Genomic DNA, 20674 nt, shown 5'->3' with positions numbered 1-20674 from the left:
TACGTAATTTAGTATAAAACTTTTTTTTGGTTTTCTTATATGATTTTCTTACAAGCTGTTAAATTTACATGAAAATTTTATAGTTCCTTTTCTGTAGAAAATTAAATTTTTAGTAAAATTATGCTGATTGATTTTCGTCATACCTCTGATAGTTTGCAAGGTAATTGGAAGGGTATTAAAATTTTTTAGCGGCAATATTAGTAATTTTAAAGTTCTCTGGTTTGTAATTTGATTTATAATTAAAGTAATGGAGTTACGGTAAAAATATATAAGAGCAAATTTGTAGAGCATTTAATTTTTTGTAAAAAAGTATTCTATACATTTTTTAATAAATATGATAGTTTACCTATTATTTTGAAAAAAAGATCAAAACTTTTATTTGGTAGATTTCATCATCAAATTTTGATATCAAGTTGTTAAAATTAAAATAATTGATAAGCTTTCACTGATACGATAAAAATAATTGACGTTTAATCTGTCTATAAAAAAAATCATTACAAATTTTTACATAAACTCAAATATTTAATGAGATATTTTAATTATTGATATAAAATAAAAATATAAATTTGAATCAAAGGAAGTGCCGGCTTAAAATCCACTCATACTTTAAAAAGTCATTGTGAAAGACAAAAAAAAGCTTTCAAAGCCCTCGGTATGGGTCTCGGGTGTGCTAGAAAGGGAGCACTTTGTCTGTCTATCTATGTAAGGTATCTGGGGTCGTATTAGTCGTTGACATATCCCAGGTATTGTTACCCGCTAAAGCATAATATAATATCATATCACATATAATACAATACAATACTAGTCTATACGCGAAGGTATTGTTCTGTCCTCGGGTTCAAGTACTATATACACGTGTCAAGTGGAATTCGTCATCATATACATATGTATATACATGTATACTATGAAAAAATATATGAAAAAAAATTCAAAGGCAAATTTTGAAATGCTTATATTTCATAACGCAGTGTCTGGCTAACCCCATCAAAGTGTAATAATATTTATATTAGGGTCTACTCCAATAGGGGTACTTTTTTTTAGGGTCATGCATATATATATATTGTATATCAAGTCTATGAGGGTCTAGTAGGTCTGGGGTGACATAGAACGCATGTGATGTCTTAACGATCATTAAAAATTCATAAATTTAATTATTATAGAGTAACTTGGGGCAAAATGAGACACTGGAAGACAATGATTTTTCTTGGGGAAGTTGGTCAACTTTGACAGCGCGGGAAATTTAAAATTTTTTTAAAATTTTTCAACTTACCGCCGTACAAAATTAAAAATTTAAAAAAAAAAAAGAAGTTATTGGTATGAGTTTCAATTGGTAATAGAGACGGATCTGATTAGTTTTACAGTCAATCGGTTGATTAGTTTACAAGTTATGCGAGAAATAAAAATTAGAAAAATTTTTTTTGTATAACACATAAATCATTTGCTCGATTTGCCTGAAAATGTATCAGTTCTAAGTCAATGAGCCTTTTGATTACCGCCGTATTTTCAAATCTGTTGATTCGTTCCAAAGCTATCGGACGAGAAAAATTAAATTTGTTTTTAGATAAATGTCTTTTTTTAGTTCAACCGAAAATAATAAGCTCAAAGAACTCAAAAATCGGTAATAATCACGTTCTAGAGCTCTTTAAGCTCGATAACCGGGGGAAGTTTGGGGTTGGCCCGCAAGTTCAACCAGTTTTCAGATATTTTTTGTCGGAATTAGTTCTATAATACAATAGAAAAAAATTGTGAGGTAAAATGAACGGCAATCATAAGAAGAATTTTATTCTTTTTTTAATAAAAATTTTTAATGAGCCGCAATATCAAAGTTCACTAACTTGCCCCGTAATTTATAAAAAAATTATAACTAACTCATTTTAAAGCAAAGAAAATGTTTTTTTTTTAGCTTGAAAGTTGTCATATTTTACCCTTTTATATGCACATAAAATAATTTCAAAACTTTTTGAATTTTTTACTAAAAATTTGGAAAATTGAATTTTTGTATTGGAATAAATTTTTTTTTAAATTCGTGATTAGAATGAGATTTATAAAATTTTGAGTGAGATAAATGATTTGAAATTTATTTCGGAAAAATTAAGAAAAAAAAATCGGTCTATCGGTTGACCCTGCGGGCCAGCCCCACAACTTCACGCTGTTTTCGAGCTCCTTGAGCTCAAAAAATTGGCAATCGACGCGTTTTATTGAGTTCTAAAGCTGATCAGATTTGAGAATTGATTGATCTAGTCGTTTTTGAGAAATTTCAAAAATACTAAACATAAAATTTTTCTTTAATTTTTTCGACAACTTTTCTCTTGAACAAATGAACCGATTTTGAGGATTGAGGTGACATTCGACGCGGCTTATAAAGTTTTGGAGCACATTACAAGTTATCACAAAAAAACATTTTTGAAAAAATTTTATTTTTGGAATATCTCTAAACGAGCCCTACCGATCAACTCAATTTTCCACAGCTTTTAGATATTAACAAGCCGCGTCGAATGACACCTTGACGATCAAAATTGAACGTACGTACGTACATACGCAGATACCTACACTCGGACATCATCTTGAAATTAGTCAGAATAGTTTCCTAGAACCTCAAAACGTCAAGATCTCTTAGAAGTTCGATTTTCGAAAATTGGACCAAAACCAATAACTTCCGGAATTTTTGAAAATTTACAATTTTCTTAGCGGGAAGTTAAAAAATATATATAAGTATGTAAAAAAAATTGTGATTATTAAAAATTTTTTTTTATGGCTCATTTTGCCCAATTTTTTACAACATAGATAAATACATAAATAAAATAATATGAAAATAAATTTAAACAAACAAATAGTATTATAAACACATAAATTTATTTAAAGTGTTGCGGGTAGTGAAAATAAGAGGATGATAATCCCTAAATCCGATTATTCGCCTCATCGGTTCTCGACAACATTAGCACCCTCTTTAACGCTCAATCAATGTTTCTTTTATTTATTATTTATTATTTTCTCACCTCTCTATTTATTATTATTATGTTACTTAATTATTATATATTAAATATCAAACATTGTAGTAATTTTTTCTTAGAAATATTTTTTCTTTTTTTTTTTTTTTGTTTCAAAGTTGATAGTGAGGGTAAAAGTGAGGCTGAAGGCGAATCATGAATAAATAACTATTTCAGGGTGTCGTCATGACAACGTTGCCCAAAACGACATATTCTATCTTTGTTTATGTCTGCTGTTACTCTATGTCTCTATTCTATACAGCATATTCTTTGTATTTGGTGTACTATATATATATGTATGTATAGAATGTTGTGTACATGTTATTAGTGTACAATGTAGAGTTCTGTTGTTGACTGACTGTCTAACAATATCTGAGCCGATCAGAGCCACACCAACACCCGCTGTGATGTCTAATGGCCTTCAAATACAGATACTCAGGTGTAGAAATATTTTATATTAATTGGAAAATTTAATTTGAACCTTTCACTTGCAAGTATTCAATTATTTTATCAATTTTTTTCAAAATTTGAGACATAAAGGAGGTTACTAGATAAGAAGAGAGATAATTCAGCTTTGAAATGAATTTTTGATTAATTTTTTACAACAATTAGGCGCCGAGTTATGGGAGTTTAAAAATTGGCGCCCAAAATTTATGGGGTAAAATTTTGAGCCCGTCAAAATTTTGCTGTAACTTTTGAACTAATTAATGATTTTGAAATTAATTAGAGGAATTTTAAAGTTGAGGTTTAAAGCTTTAGAATAAAATTTTGATGAATTAATTTCGGTAATTGGGCGCCAAACTGCATCAGTTTAAAAATAGGAACCTAAAAATTTTTTAAAACAAGACTCATTCGAAATAAATTTGGCGCCTCAGCAGAAATAAAAAAAAACTCACAAGGATCGAAAATATCTTGTAACAAAAAAAAAGGCCGATAAAATTTTCTCGTCGATGTACCAATTTTTTTTCTCCTTCATCTTTCCATTAATTTTAATGCTCTCATTCCCCAACCGAGAACACGATCTCATTTTATCTGCCGTCGACCCCTTACACGATCCCACATTTAGCTGTAACCCAAACCACGACAACTAGTAGTAGTTGAATCTTGAACATCATCTTTTCTACCCTCATACTCTACAGCTCTGTACTATACCCCAACCTCCATCTTCATCTCTACCTCAACTACTATTCCACACTTTATATATATATATATATATATATATATATATATATATATATATATATATATATATATATATATATATATATATATATAAGACTACCCTTATATTCTTGGCCACCTCAGGACGTTCATTGTCTAAAGAAGCTAAGACACAAGAGCTCAGAGCTCAGAGTCGAGGGTTCGAGTCCAAGATAGGGCACGCGAATTTTCTAGTGCCACTAAAAATAAAAAAATAAAAAAAGGGCCACGTGTGCAGTTGGATTATAAGTGGATCCTTCTACGAGGGTTTAGAATTCTTTCTTTTATCATTCCCCTTAGCTGGTATAACACTCTCTACTACTGTTGTACCATTGTACGACTAAATCCCTCAGGACCACGGACATTTCTCGCTCTAACTCTGAATCTCACTAGAATCAGATACAAAATCTTACCATGTAGTATTTTATTCCCTTATCTACTAGAATGTTATACATTTCTTATACCTTTGAGAAGTAGTCTAGGCTTAAATTGGTCATACGGGCACTGAAAGAGAATATTTTGTTACTAGATTTAGAAAATCCGTTAATCGGCGCCCACTTGTGGGTAAGAATTTATTATATATTTATTGTTGAGCTTAAAATCTATTCAAAGCACCGACTGGTTTAAGATAATCAGCCCGAATATTTGAATATAATGAAAAAACAAAGTTTTGTCTTAAATTCATTTTTGGGCGCCAATTTTAAAAAATTCGAATCTCGGCTTATAATGGTCACAAAAAATTGACTGAAAATTTATTTCAAATCTTGAAGCTTCTACTTGGAAATCTATCAAACTCATCTCCAAATTACCAATTAGTTAAAAAATTAAACCAAATTTCAATTTAACGTAAAATTTTAACCCTCGCCTGGGCGCCGAATTTTGAACTGCCGTAACTTGGCCCCTAATTACTGAAACTAATCCATCAAAAAATATTTCTACAGCTTTGAATCTCTACTTTGAGTTTCTACGACCCTATTTTGAGTCATTGGATTCATTTAATAGTCATAGAAAATTTGATAACGACAGCTGATTCGATTTTGACTATTTTTGGCGGGAAATTGAAAAATTTAAATTTTGGCGCACAATTTTAGAAGGAAACTAACCGGGAACATTCGAATATATTATAATGGATTATATGTGACATTTTAAAATTATATTCCCACAAATATATCTCAGCTTAACCGAAAAAACATAAAATTCATTTATTATCCCTCGAGAAACTTTTCACCCGTAAAATAATCCACATCCTCGTGTAACATAACAAACGATGACGGATCGTTGTCAAAGCATCATTTACGAGGATAAAAACTAAAAAAAATAAAATATAAAGTTTTTTCCTTCTTGCATTACCAACAGACACGAAACATGTGGATACATTATTTATTCGCCGGATAATGTGAAAATGTGCCTCCAGTCATATATCTTTTTCACCCTATGTCGATTTATACGTTGCTTAAATACCATCCCCTTGTATCCAGCCTTCTTGGGCGTTAAAATAAAAATATATAAACTAAAAATATTTACTTGCACTAGTATAAAAATTTTTTTCTGCCGAAAACAAAATTAAAAAAAAAGTCATTTTTAGACAAAGGATAAAAAAAAATAAAAATAAAACGCTCGAAGCATTGTTACAGTTAACCCTCGACAATTTAACCCCACACTCACCACAATTCGGTCGCCAAGACGATTCAGACTTCAAACCCACATTTTTTTTTTTTTATCACTTGTCTTCTTTTGTCAAGCGGAAAACGGAAATGATCGTTTTCAATATTTCCGGTTAAGTCGAAAATTATTTCAATATTTCTTTCAGACAATTTTTTAAAAATTTACTACCAGAATTATTTTGATTTGGCGCCAAAATTTTATCGAAAATCAAAATTTGGTTTAAAATCTACTCAATGCCATTTCTTAAATTATTTATCGATTTAAAGTTGGCTTAAATAAATATTAAGTAGAAATTTTAAACCTTTAAATCACTTTTTGAACATTTTTTCTAGAAAATTTGGAGCCAAATTAGGGAGTTTTGAAATTTGGCGCCCGAAAACTGACAGAACGAAATTATGTATCTTATTTGTTACCGCCATTTTTATGCTAATTAACTGCGTTCTTAAGCTAAGATTTCAAGCTTTAATTCAAAATTTTGATCGATTTTCTACACTAATTAGATGTCGAGTTATAGCTTTTTAAAAAACGGCGCCAAAAATTTATCGAATTTCTTCATTCAAAATTTGATATTTTAGACTAAGAATTACTGTCCTTCTTCGAATAATTATCGGATTTACAATCGGCTTCAGCTATTCTCAAGTCAAAATTCTTGATTTTCATATAAATTTTTGTTCACCGTTCCACAATAATTGGGCGCCATTAAAAAAGTTCGACTGAATAAAAAAAATCGTATAAAATTTCCAATTAAAGTGAATTAAAACTTTTTGTAAATTTAATTACCTCAAGGTTGATTCGTGCAAAAAAAAATAGAAACTTTTTATTATCATTATTATTATTATTATTATGAGGGTGAGCGTGAGGAAAATCGATGACCACGTAGTAATTCCGTTGGCGTAAAAGCGAAATGGGTTGATTAACTGACGACGTGTCGTTACCCAAGCCCCCAAGTTGCCCGATTGCCTATTGCTAAGACTATAAGGGTCGCCAGGGTTGTGCACAATCAGCCCCCTACCCCCTACCCCTACCCATCAACAAAAACACCCTCGCAACACCAGCAACATCAACTTGTTCCATCTTCACATTCACATTCTTTGTGCTCACAAGCTTCTATTCTAAAAACATCTCTTTCCAATTCACATATATCCATACAAATACATATATATGTATACATTTTTACATTTTTTTTATGTTAAAAAATATGTTTTTTTTTTTTCAACGCCTTTAAGATAAATTTTTCCTACCCACAAGCATTTAGTACCCCATAATAAAAATCTAACGGACGTCGAAATGACAAAATATATATATATATATTTTTTGTATTACATTGGGCTATTATTATGAGTATCATATAAGACATATGGGGAATGGCTATTGCTGGTAATGCTACTTTATGATACTTTGAATGTTTATTTATCGCAACATGCTATCCTATTTCATGGTATTCAAAACTATATAGGGGATAAAAAAAAATATCTGTTATTATAATTTTATTATATATATATACATATATAGAGAAATGGTAGGAAAACGGGACTGGGTGGGCAAAATGGAACACCCCGAAATTTGGTTAAAGAAATTTTTTAAAAAATTTTTTTCCAGGCATTTTTCAATGAACTCAACGTATTGTTGGTAACAAAAAATATATACGATGTAGACTGGGCCAAAAAAATCGACTATTTTTTTTTTCGATATTGTGAAAATATTATTCCTGATGACAAAAAAAAAATTATTGTGCAAGTTTGAGCCCTTAATATTGACATTAAGAGGTGTATCGTTACAACTATTAGTTTTTTGACAGAAATTTCATTTTTTACCCAAAACTCGTAAACCATCTATCTGAAAAATTTGAGCAATGTATGTTCTTAAAGGAAATTCAATTCCCTACAAAAAATCATTCTTAGCAAATTGACGTAAAACGAGCCGTTTCCTTGTAATCGTGCCTTAAACATTGATTTGTTTTTTAAATTTTTGTTTCTATTTTGGATTTTTGTAAATACTGGAAATATTAAATTTTTTTTAGTCAAGATACATATTCTTGAAGGAAATTTAATGCTCTACAAAAAAGGACTCTTAACATTTTTTGCTCAATTCACTCCTACGAAAGTTATTCAAGGTTGAAGTTGAGTCAAAACGACATTAATAACCTGAATAACTTTCGAAGGAGTGAATTTAGCAAAAAATGTTAAGAGCCTTTTTTTGTAGAGCATTAAATTTCCTTCAAGAATATGTATTTTGACTGAAAAAAATTTTAATATTTCTAGTCGTTACAAAAATCCAAAATAGAAACAAAGAATTTAAAAAACAAATCAATGTTTAATGCACGGTTACAAGGAAACGGCTCGTTTTATGTCAATTTACTAAGAGACATTTTTTGTAGGGAATCCAATTTCCTTTAAGAATTAACATTGCTCAAATTTTTCAGATAAATGATTTACGAGTTTTGGGTAAAAAATGAAATTTCTGTCAAAAAACTAATAGTTGTAACGATACACCTCTTAATATCAATATTAAGGGCTCAAACTTGCACAATAATTTTTTATGGTCATCAGGAATAATATTTCCACATTATCGAAAAAAAACAGTCGATTTTTTGGCACAGTCTAATACAGTGTCTTCTATACGATGTTGAAAATTTTATATAAGTTATTTATCTTCAATAATAATGTTTTTTGGTATTTTTATTAACTAGCGGTATTTTAAATCTCTTTATCCACTTGAATTAGATACAAAGAGTTTTATGAGTCATTTTGTTTTAGATAAAAAAATTTTTTTTTACTTTTTTGGGGGGTGGTCTTCGTTTTGTCTGCACGGGGAAAAAAATGTTTTCTATGGAAACTGAGAGTTTGGCTCAATTACTTCAAGTTTTGTCCACCCTTCCCCTCTCTCTCTATATATATATACATATGTATGTATGCATTTTTGAACTTTTTTTAAATTTTGATTAAAAAATTAGAAATTTGAATTCTCGGCATAAAATGGATTTTCTTCTTTATAATTCACGACTAAATTGAAAATTTTTTTATTTTCGAGTCAAATAAATGACTTTAAATTGATTTTGAAAAAATATAAAAAAAAAATCTACAGATATATGGAAAAACCAAAATTTTTATTTTGCTACAAAAAAATTAAAACAAAATTTTTTCCAAAATTCAAAATATTCATTTAAAAAAATTAATTTTCCCAACGATAATCATTTTTTTTTTTTTTTTTTTTCAAATCAAAATTATAAGTTATGTAAATCTCATTAAAATCCAGGCATATTAAGGTCCTCAAAATAAATTTTTTCCCCCAAAAATATAAAAACCAAAAATAATGGAAAAATAAATTTTTTGGTAATTGATCAAAAATTTTATAAAAATCGTTATTTCGGTCATTAATTTTTTTTTAAATTCCAAATGTCTAATTGATTTAACTCACATCAAAATTACCTCAAAAAAAAAATAATTTCAAAATTTATTTCATTCATTTTTTTTTTTTCTGTTTCGATCGCTTTATTTCTTACTAAGACATGAAAGAGTTTATATATAAAACTATAATATAACTAGTCGATAAAACAATGCAAGGGCACTGACTCATATATTTTATGCACATAGAAAAATATACATATATATATACATATCAAACAATGTTTACTAAAATGTATATATTTTATAACTTTTTAATTTCCACAAACAAACAATTTAGTCACTCAGTTGTAAAACTTGTTTTATGGATAAAAAAAAAAATATTAAACAGGAAATATAAAAAATGAAAAAATTTAAATTCAAATCGCGGTAATAATTATATTTAAAAGTACTAAAAGTTTTAAAAGTAGATTAGTATATAAGTAAGCTATGAATAACGGAGGAAAAAATATTAAAATTTAAAATGCATAAGATATAGAAGAGGGTAATGAATTTAATGAAAGACTGCGGCGATAGAAAGTGATGATGATTTCGTAATAAATGATGCATCTTGTGTTGATACATGAAATATATCGCAACTGTTATTTTGCCTCGATTTCCATTCAGAGATCATCTCTCCTCTCTAAATCACTGACACTGGTACTGGTACTGGATTATATATGTACTCTCAGTTACAGTCTCTGTCTCGGACTCGGACTCACTACAGATATTTAGTAAGTAACTTTAGATTGAGTTAAATATATAAGATTGAGGATGTATAATGTATAATATAATCTCTGATGCGCTTGGCCTCGATTAAAAACTACATAATTGCTTAACTGCTTGTATTCTCCTTCAGATTTGCTAATCCATGATTTTTTTTGTTTTGTTCATTTTTTAAATTATTTTATTTTTAGAATGTGAAGTGAATTGAGAGAAAAAAATAGAAAGAATGTGAGATTGATTCGAACTCCGATCTTTTGATTACAGTTTCAATTTTTTTTTTTTTTTTTAAATAAACGTTTATTTGTTAAACTACAGCGGGTAAAATTTATATTGAGAGTTTAATTTGTACCCAAAACTGAGCTTAGAATTTGTTTTTTTTTTTTCATTTAAAAAAAATCATTTAACAGTCAAATGTTTAGAATCTTAGTAAAAGTAGAATTTAAAAATTTGAATAAAAAACAAAAAATTTTGAAATTGCCGTGAGCTGGATTCGAACTCCGAACCTATGGGTTACTAATTTTTTCTTAAAAACGTAATTATTCTGCACCTACTCAAGTTAGAAACTTCTGCGAGGGCTTAAAATTTTTGACAGACTGACTACTATTTAAAAAAAAAAATTATCATAATTTGATACCTAAATTTTGAGAAATAAATTTGGAAAACCTCTGAGGCCATGAGTAAAAAAAAATGTCCGGAAATATAAAAGACCCGAAATTTATGAATGATTTTGTCACCAGCCAATTAACTCTTGATGTGTTTAGATAAAACAATTAACTAGCAATAAATAATAATGATAATAAGAATAATAATAATGGATGACAAGAAGCGGAAACTACGATTGGCTAGACAGGGATACAAAATAGATGTAACTAAATCCCTCGGGGTTTAAAATAATCTTTTGTGATGAAAATTCCTTCCTGTCCGGCAAAGGAAACTGTAAATTGTTTCCTGTCGCATCAATCGTCAATAGGAATAACAAGTTAGACTGTTAGTGAATAAAAATATTAAATGAAAGGGATAAATGAATCTAGAGAGTCGTGAAAAAAAATAATAATAATAAATAATATATAGTTTAATGCCGTTTTTTATATTACTAAAATAGGGGTTGACAGTACACAACCCTCGTAATCCCTTGACTGAAGGCCTCGTTTAATATTTATGATTTATTTCGGTTTAATTCCACGTGCAAAGACGCTGGATTTTAACCCCTGAGCTATTATTATTTTTTATTAGCGTAAATTAAATATTTATAACCAAAATGGAGATTGAGGAAGGACAGCAAGTGTTAATTTATAAAAATATCGAACAGGAAATTAATTTAGAAAAAAATAAAATTTTAAACCGTGAGCTGGATTCGAACTCCGAACTTTTGGATTACTAACTTTTTTATTCAAAACGTAATTACTCTGCATCTAATGAAGCTACAGACTCCTGCGAGGGGTTAAAATTTTTGTTAGACTGCCTACTATTCGAAAAAAAAATTATTTATTAATATTGGACATCTAGTTTTTGAAAAATTCATTTTTTTGGCGTAATTATTTTTTATGAACGTAAATTTCATCAAAGTTATACTTTGGATGGAAATTAGAGCTAAATTACCGAAGATACGATAAAAATGTATAGATACAAATTTATTGGAAATTTAATTTACTATAAAATTGTACTTATAAGTATTTTTCGTAACTCTGTTAGTTTGGCTGGAATTTGAATTCAAAGGCTTGTAAAGTTGATGGGATTTATTTTTGGCAATTTTATAAGAATTAAGGACTTGGAACTAAAATTATTGATCAACTATTGAAGATACGGTAAAAGTGTATAAAAATAAGTTTGTAGAGAACAAATTTGGATGAAGATGACGTCATTTGTGTTATGTGTAAATAAACAGTAATGATAATTAATGAAAGTAAATAATGAAATTGATCGGATGGACAATAGAGACTAAGAGAAAGCCGCAAAAATTTACCCTCACATAAAATATATAACGAGCGTTACGTGGCCTCTGTATTAATAAATCTCAATTACGTAAGTTAATAAAAGGGGGTAGGTAATTCGTAACCCCCCGGTCCCGGTCCTGGCTGCGAGGGTAACCGCCAAGGGGATAGTGGCCGGACGTGGGGTAACGCATTCCTCGCTGGTTTTACTTCCGAACTCAAGTCATCCCTATTGTAGATATTACACACAATGCTAATACTGTATATTATATAAACACGATATTCACTGGAGAATGGATTATTTAATTGTGATTTATTGATCAAAGGCGATAATTTTATTTCATTCAATCGTTAATGGAAGTTGGAGTTAAGGTGAAAGGACTCGTAACAAAGGAACGGTACTTGCTTCCAATTCTAGAAAAATCATTTTAGCATATTTTTAATCGATTAATACCGTTTTCTGTTATTACATAAGCAGTTATAGGCTGGATATTGCTTATAATGAAATTAAAACTGGATAAAGTTAACTATCATTTTAATTTGAAGATATCTCGTAAACTTATGAGTTGACAAAAAATTTAAAGAATACTTTTTTGCAGGAAATTTAATTTACTATAGATTTGGTTTTATTTATTTTGACTGTATCTTGGATAGTTTAGCCACACAACCGGTCCCAAGGAGAAAATCCATCCTATCAGTCATCAACCTTCAAAAGAAAATTCCAGCTCAACTATCACGAATTCGAGAAAAATGTATAAATGCTATTTTGTAGAGAATAAAATTTCCTACAAAAAATATGTCAGTAATTTTTTTCATAAAGTCAACGGTAACGCCAAAATTTCGACTCCAAGTGAAAATCACGGCTACCACGAATCACGTTCCAGAAATTCCTTTTATTAACTATTTACGATCAACATAAAATGAATCTGAATGTTTCGACATAATACGTTGAATAGTCATTAAACCAGACGTGTAAAGCCGACATTAACCCTCAAATATCTGAGATAGTTCGAACGAGGTGATCTGTCATCAGGCCGTTTAATGAAACTCGCCCTCGTAAGTAATTTTCCCTCTTGCTTATTCCTAGTTCGTTGGCAGCTTAAGACATAAGACACATCAAGAAATGAACACCCAGAAATAACGATACACAAAAGCAAGACGGAGATATAAATTTTGTAGATAGAAGCTACGCTTAATCCAAGCATAGCAATATTAAACCCTCGTGCGGTTAGAACTACGTTAACTTTCTCACCCCTTCCCCTTTGCTGTTCACCCCCTACACCACCAATCCCTTGGTCCTTCACCCCTTAGTTACTTACCTAACTGAGTTATCAAGTCTACTCACAACGATATTCTCATTCTCTTTTGGTTTCAGCATCAGGTTACAACAACTTTGGTATTAATTTTACTCTATAGCATCTCCAATGTTACCAAGACATTCAATCCATTTATTTTTTTTTACTTTATTACAGAAGGATGGCGAGATTCTGTGTTGGGGGCACCACGACGGCTCCTGACCACCCTTGGCAGCCTTTCGAGAGACACTTCACCCTTTCCTACCTCGGTAAGAATTTTAAACTCAATTTTTACCTTCTTGTCCCTCAATTTACGGAGATTCAAAAATCAACTTTATGACTTTTGCTCAAAAACAATAATGATAATGATTTTTGAGCTATAAATGCATTGCAGATACTGATAGTCGACATTTGTAGCTTTAAAATAAATTTTTTTTCATTATCGTACGACTGTTGGTTGCCGAGATATCGCAAATCAAACTTTTCCGAACATTAAATTTTGCGTGACCTTGAAACTATGTAACAAAGAAAAGTTTTTTTGGTTTAAACATTTTTGAAAATTTAAAGTGGCATCTTTTTCTGTGTACCTTGAAGTATGTTTTAACCATACGGCAATAATAAAATGGTGATGAATCCATAAAAAAATAGTTAACTGAAGGTATAAAATGTAAAATGTAAATCTTGTAAACCCTCTTTTTGCATTTTAAATTCTCAATTCTCAATCCTACATAACCTACTCTACTATTTTTCCCTTACCCCCGTCTATCTCCCTTTTGTAGAAACTATTGCACCCTAAAATCCATGCGTCCCCACGAATTTAGTAGTATTGCCAAGCGTAAGATCTCAACGCCTACGGGCTGAATATGTAAATGACACGCAACGCGTCAGATACGATCTCGTTACTGCATATAATTCCCTACGGGTATTTTATTTAAATAAATAAATAAATAAATGGAACCGAGGATAAAGAATCATATTTTTTTGAGCAAACTTTTATAGGGTTTTAAATTTTTAGGATTAATGTGGGAAGTAAATAGTAAGTACTTTGCAAGAAAGTACAAAAGAAAGGGAGGAGAAAGGGCAGGGAGAATATATATAAGAAGAAGATAGACTCATAACTCTTGTCAAGTGCTAAGGCGAGAGATGTTCCAGACACCCATAAGAAAATTACTTTTCGACGAGCATAGGGATAAAGAAGCACTACAACTTGAGGAAATATAAAAGGCTAAAAATGAAAGCTACATCAATTTCTATTTTTACTATATAGCATACCCGCAAATTTAATTTCGAATCAATTTTTTTTTACTTCTACTGACAAAATAAAAAAAATGTTTGATTGTAATATATATAGGCATATATTTGTTTCTAACTTGAAGTGAGATAAAAATGAATATTTTCATGTTGTGAAGCATCCAATTTTCTGTGAAATGAGTACCCGGATCGCTGTATTTAAAAAAAAAATTTTTTTTCTAAAATCAAAAATTAAATTTTTGAAAAAAATTTAATTTTTAAAAATAAGCTTGTGTGTACTCGTTTTACAGGAAACTGCGAGTTCTATCTCAGAGAACATTTATTTTTAGTCAAATTAAAAGTTCACAGAAATGATCACTCGTTTTATTAAAAAAAAAAAAATAAATAAATTGCATAAAAGTTGCAATTTTAATTGAATTTCCTCAAATAAAAATTAACTTAATTTAGTTAATTATTTTTTCCGTTTTTAATTAGACTTCACTAATTAAAATTATCACAATAAAAGGTAATAAAAAGTGAAATAAAAATGGCCGCAGGGTCAACGTAGATATTGATTAGATTCTCAGGTGAACCACACCCACATTAAAATATTTTTTTATTTTTCCCTCTAGAATAATTAAATTTATTTTTCGTTTATTCCCATATTAAAAATAAATTTTTTTCAAATAGAAACAAATTTTTTAATATATATAATTCAGACAATAAGTATAATATATTTAAAAAATAAATATACAATTCATGATAAAATAATAAATAACCTGTAGCAAATCGATTTAATGTTACGATAAGCGATATCCTAATTTATTTATTATTATCGGCCGGTACATTTTTTTTATGAAGTACTTTGATTAATGATAACAATAATAATGATAAAGGTGTGGGAGGTAAGAAATGATGGGAAGGAAATAGACGAGGAAGTAAATAGAGAAAAAGTTTGAGCTCGATAAAGTCGAAGGTGTGTGTGTGTTTGTGTGTGGGCATGTGTGTAAAGTAACGTGGGGTAAATGCACGTGGTTTTAGGTTTGGATACTATAGTATACTAGGGTAACTAAGGGTTGGTATGTTAAAGCTTGGAATGAGTCACGTGCCATCTGCCCTTACGCCCTTGGACTTTATTATAACACGTGATATCATTTTATAGTTGATTCGATCTTTAAATAAATAATTTATCATTTTTTAGTTTCTTTGATATATATGTATCTGTATATATATGGATATATATGCAGATTATTTATGAGTTTAGATTAATTTGGTAATTAAAAAAATGTTAATCAAAAAAAGGCAAGAAAATGAATGTCAACAAAAAGTGATGTAATGATACGGCTTAATTAAGGAAATTATTGGCTAGAGCAAAAGCATAGAAGACTTTTTTGTAGCAAATTTTCTAAGGTACAAAAAAGTATTGATTAGTTTTTTCGAAACAATTCATAATTTAAAAGATATTTTAAAAATGAGATGAAATGATTTTTGGTGAAAGTTTGAAATTTTGTTTTGGGTTCATTCGTTTGGGTTTGAATTTGGCGGGTAAAATGAAAAGATACAGGAAAATTTATGAAACCTTTTTTGTAGAGAATGAAATTTCCTATAAAAAAAGTCATCATGATTTTTATGATAAAATCAATAGTTGGGTAATAAAAACGTATAGAAATTTTTTTAGAAAATTTATAACAAAATAAGAGATATTTTAAAAAAATTAGGAAAATGTCAAACAAAGAAAAGTTTTTTTGGTTTGAATATTTATGTAAAAATAATGCGGGATATTTTTCTTTAAGACTTGCAGTTTATAAAAATCGGTAATTCGTTTAAAGTTAATTAAAAATAAGTATAATTAGAGACAGAAGTAGTAGAGCGTATTGAACGTTTACGGATCCATTGGTTAATAAGCATGATCAAGGTTTTTGTAAATGAAGAGGCAGCAGTCGCATAAAGAAGGGTATATTTATATATATATATATATATATATATATATATATATATATATATATATATATATATATATATATATTTAGTGAATAGAGAAAATGATACGGCGTACATCGGACTTCAAAGCAACGAGAGTGTCGCTAACTAAACTCCGGGTAGAGAGCAAGTGAATGAGTGCAAAGCCGCCTGGGCAGAGATAGTATTTGTATTTGTAGTTGTACTGGGACTGGTAGAAATACATTAGTACAGCAGTAGACGGGAGCAAAAGTTTGCCATTTCCAATTCGAGTCCATTTTGATGATTAAGTGTAAACTTGTGAAGTTGTATACCTATTCGTGAAAGGATCTCGGTAAATAAACGGTTCTTTTACGCACCCCAATGCTTTTACATCCATTCACAAATATAATAAAAAAATATATAAATAAATATAATGTAGATATACATACGTATGTATTTATTACAATAAAATCACTAGGGAAATGGAATAAATATTTTTTTTACCAAAAGTCGGTCTGTCGAGTATTTTTTTAGAGACTTTATTAATTTAATGGGGAGTAATTTTGCTTGGAATTTAATGAACTTCAATAGGCGATCGATGATTTTGAGAAAAAATTTATTTGGAAGGAAAAATTTTAATTGAAACCAAAAAAAAGGAAAATTTTGCAAACGTGAATTTCATGATTTTGTTTGATTTTTTTTTTTTAAGGGAAAAAATTTATGTTCAGTAATGAAGCCGAAGAATTGCTTGGTATTCAAATTTTGAGGCAATACCTCGTAAACTATATGGGTTGTTGGTACTTATTTTATAAGGCATTCAATCTTCTATTTAAAAAAAGATAAAAAAAAAATTTATTCTAAATTAAAATTTCTTTCCAATTTTTTTCAAAATTATTTGAATAACTACAAGAAATTTTTGATTATAAAAACTGATAGCTCATAAATTTCTCTTTGAAATAAATACCAACAACCCACACTTATTTTAAATAATTTAAAAGACATACATGTATTTAAATTCATAAAAATAAATATACCTAATTTTGACACTAATTAAAAGTACACTTTGTTGGTACTCATTCTAAAGGGTTTCAAGTTTTCTATAAATCTATACCAGTGAAATTCCCATTAAAATCCATAAATAAATATTTTAACAAAAATAATAAATTTTGACATTTCCCATTATTTAAAGGAAAAATTCCATTACATAAAACCTCGTAAAAAATCAATTAAATAATTTTTAAATAAATTCATTATCTCTAACGTTCATTAATTTACAATTACCCAATTCGTTATCTACTAGTGTCTTACAATATATATTTTTACACTTATCATCTAAAATCAGTCACGTAGTCCACCCTGCTTCGAGTCAACATAAAATTATTTGCTCGAGTTTATAATTAAAATAAAAAGTTAAAAAAATGTATTTCTTAATATTTTTAATTTTAACCATCATAAATATATCAGTTAGTACAATATGTCCAAAATATATATATGCAAAACACGAAGATCGTAGAAATATACTTCAAAATTTACCAAACGATTTAACATTGGGGAATATATCAATCATTGCTACTCGTACATCACTTGGTTATGAAGATTCTTATACATTTGAAAATCAAAAATTGAATTTGACCGAACAATTATATTCCGGAGTTCGTGGTTTTGATATTGGGGTTCGTCCAACATCAAATCACTTTGCAGTTCATAATGGTCGTTATTTTTTGAATAAAATGTTGGGTCATGTTTTATATACTATAAAACTATTTCTTTATCACAATCCAAGTGAGTTAGTAATTCTTTATTTACGACAAGTTCATTCAGCAGCATCAGATGTAATGCTGAGTAATTGTGATATTTTGCGTGAATTTTATGCAAGTAATATAGTAGTTAATAAGTGGTCACTTGACCAATCGATTAGAAAGAGTCGGGGACTCATATTTTTGGCAACAATCGGAGATGATTACAATGATTCATTTAAAGACTGTGTTACTGATTTGAGGGAATGTAAAATTGCTGGAAATGTTTACGATGAGTCAAATGATCAGGGAACAGAGATCTTAACAAAAAGCAAAGAAATGAAGGAACTGCAGAGAGCCAGTTTCGAAAATAATAATCATAAATGTTTTGTTAATATAATTGGTCAGTACTATGGAGACAAATCATTTGCTGAAGAAATAGCTGTTAAGGGATGGGATAATTGGTATTATGGTTGTCAAGTACCGATAAATTATCAAATGAGTAATTATTTTGAAAACCCACATAATAAGTCCGTTCATGTGTTTGCTGATTTTCCGCCCCAGTCCTTAATTGATCGGATTATGTTTAGTAATTACCCGAACTATGTTTACAAAAATTCAACGGATGTGCGTGAATGTAGTGACTATCAAGAGAGAAAATGGAAGTGTTGAATTTATTTGTAAAATTTTTTATTTAATTTGCATATGTAAACTTTATTGTTCAATAAATCATTAAATAAAAAATTGTATTTTTGTGATTTTTTAATTTAAGCTTAGAATAATTTTGGGTTTCTCAAGGGGAAGTATTGGAGATTTTTATTTTTTGTTGAAATACTCGAATAGCGAACTGTATGCCCTTTAAAATGAGTACCAACAAGACGTACTTCTTTTAATTTTATCATCAGTTATACATATGTATTTTTTTATACAGGGTGATCCAAAATTACTTTCATAGTGAGAAAATTTAGATAGAGGAGGTGATTCTAAGCATGAAGTTCCTTTGCCACTTTTGAAAATTTTGAGTAGTTTTTGAGTTATTCAACATTTTAATTGACCAATCATATGTGAGGACTGGAATTTAAAAAAAAGTAAAAAAGAATAAATATTAAGTTTGGCAACGACGCAATTATTAACTTCAAGTCATACATAAATTTTTTATTTCAAAAAGTTCGAATTCTGCAAAAGTTTGAAGAACGAAAACAAAACACGCAATCGCAAGCTCAAATATACTCTTATCATACATTTTTTAAATTTAATTACTGACAATTGTGAATAATAATTATGCTTTCATCATTAGAGTCAGGACCACGGATAATTAAAGCACAATTATGTTTTCCCCCCTGAACCCCTTCTGATTTCACAGATATTTTTTTTTTATTTTCTATCTCACTAAAGGCGTTTCTCATAATTTTTTTAAATTATCTTACCCACCCGGGAAAAAATGTTTTTATAAAATTTTATAAAATAATATAAAATTTTATACAATTTTATAAAATTTTGTAAGATTTTATAAGATTTTACAGCAAAATTTTATAAAAATTCATACAATTTTATAAAATTTTATACAATTTTATAAAATCTTATAAAATTTTATAAAATCTTCTAAAATTTTATAAAGTAAGATCTGAGTAAGGAATGTAATAAATAAATCTAATTTTATAAAATTGTATGACATTTTATAAAATTGTATAAAATATAACAAAATTTTATAAAATTTTACACAAATGTATAAAATTATATAAAATTTTATACAATTTTATAAGACTGTACAGCGAAATTTTATATAATTTCATATAATTTTATCAAATTTCATAGAATTTTATAAAATTTTATAAAATTTTATATGGTAAGATCTTAAAAGGGAAGTCATAATTAGATAAAATTTTATATAATTGTACGAAATTTTATAAGATTTTATCAAATTGTATAAACTTTTATACGATTTCATAAAATTATATAAATTTTTATGCAATCTTATAAAATTTTATAAAGTAAGATCTTAGTTAAGGAAATAATAATTAAATGAAATTTGATATAATTGTATGAAATTTTATAAAGTTTTATAAAGTTTTATACGATTTCATAGAATTATATAAAATTTTATACAATCTTATACAATTTTATATAGTTTTATAAAGTAAGTCCTTAGAAGAGAAGTAATATTTAGATGAAATTTTATAAAGTTGTATACGATTTCATAAAATTATATAACATTTTATACAATTTTATATAATTTTATAAAGTAAGTCCTTAGAAGAGAAGTAATATTTAGATGAAATTTTATAAAATTTTATGAAGTTGTATACGATTTCATAAAATTATATGCGATCTTATAAAATCTTATACAAATTTATACAATTTTATAAAGTAAGATCTCAAAAGGGGAGTAATAATTAGATAAAATTTTATATAATTGTATGAAATTTTATAAAATTATATAATATTTCATAAAACTTTAGAGAACTTGATGCCACTATTGCATCTAGTGTAGGGTAGCATTTTGTAAATTTTGATAAAATTTCACACAATTTTATAACGTTTATTACAAATTATTATAAAAATTGTTAGAAATTCAAAGTA

General features: G+C 28.4%; 1 protein-coding gene across 1 annotated transcript in view; it reads left to right on the top strand.

Annotated features, from left to right (window-relative positions):
• The window catches only part of LOC130676660 (vesicular acetylcholine transporter), a 68857-nt gene that overhangs the window by 10820 nt on the left and 37363 nt on the right, over positions 1-20674 (top strand). The window contains exon 3 of the mRNA XM_057483194.1: positions 13368-13456. The gene's annotated coding sequence lies outside the window, so the exon portion shown is untranslated. The remainder of the gene's footprint in view (positions 1-13367; positions 13457-20674) is intronic.

The sequence above is a fragment of the Microplitis mediator genome, chromosome 1 (genome assembly GCF_029852145.1).
Source record: "Microplitis mediator isolate UGA2020A chromosome 1, iyMicMedi2.1, whole genome shotgun sequence".
In the NCBI taxonomy this organism is placed as follows: domain Eukaryota; kingdom Metazoa; phylum Arthropoda; class Insecta; order Hymenoptera; family Braconidae; genus Microplitis; species Microplitis mediator.
The sequence above is the reverse complement of the archived record's forward strand: the minus strand, read 5'-3'. Positions and strand labels throughout refer to the sequence as shown.